The sequence below is a fragment of the Sinocyclocheilus anshuiensis genome, unplaced genomic scaffold (assembly GCF_001515605.1).
Source record: "Sinocyclocheilus anshuiensis isolate Anshui unplaced genomic scaffold, SAMN03320099.WGS_v1.1 scaffold1759, whole genome shotgun sequence".
Classification (NCBI taxonomy): Eukaryota; Metazoa; Chordata; class Actinopteri; order Cypriniformes; family Cyprinidae; genus Sinocyclocheilus; species Sinocyclocheilus anshuiensis.
The window spans coordinates 167,306-168,283 of record NW_015548294.1 but is presented as its reverse complement, the minus strand read 5'-3'; positions in this window follow the sequence as shown (position 1 = coordinate 168,283).

Below are 978 nucleotides of genomic sequence, written 5' to 3'. Positions count from 1 at the left end.
TTTGAATGGCTTTACTGCAGAGCAATTACTATACGCAATGAAATATAAATGTCACTGTCATTTGATGCTGGACGTGGTGAATAAGCTGCCAGTGATCAAAATATTGAATATGAAGTCATTGAAAACGATAGTTTTGAGAATATGGTTGAGATCGTGAATGTAAGGCAGAATGCTGAATGTACTGTGTAAGTGCGCTCTGACGATGACAGCAATGGTTAAATCATCTGCTCAAACTGAACCCTTTTAAGTTTCAAAACTTTGACGATGACAGCGATGGTAAAATCATCTGCTCAAATTGAACCCTTTTAAGGTTCAAAAGGTAACGAAATATGCTTTATTTTATTCATCTGTAATTGTTCTTAAAATATCAAGAGAGTTGTTTTGCTATTGCAGCAGTTAGAGATCCATCCGTGCTGTATATATAGGTCCGGGTCGCTAAAGAGCCGAATATGTAATAATGATTGGCAAAACGTTCATGCATTTAAGGGTTAATGGAGGTTTAAATAAAAAAAAATGCACATGCAATTAAAATATGTAACTGATCGAACAAAAACAGTGGAGATCTGACAAAAACAGGTCTCAGAGAGGTGTTTATTGCAAAAAATTAAAATTAAAGCACATCGAGTTAGCAGAATGCAAGGGTCGTGGCGGGATGCGGATCCTTCACTCATGGTGCACCTCGGTGTCGGACAAACAGAAGAAGTGAGGAATATTTAACAGCAGCGGTCACAGTGATGATGAGGCGAGCACCAGTGAAGTTTCTCAGGCCCGCTCCGTGTGTCTGCTGGGCGGCGATCAAACGGACAGGGCAGCGCTTTTCACGAGCGGAGATCGCTACTAGACGAATCATGTCATTTATTTTTTATTTTTATATCTGTTCTTTTGTCGTAAGTTATGCTATTACTCCATTAATTTATACTAGCCTATCCAGCGGTCCCTGAACGCAGTCTCTGGCTTATTGCCAGTCAAGCGCAAGCA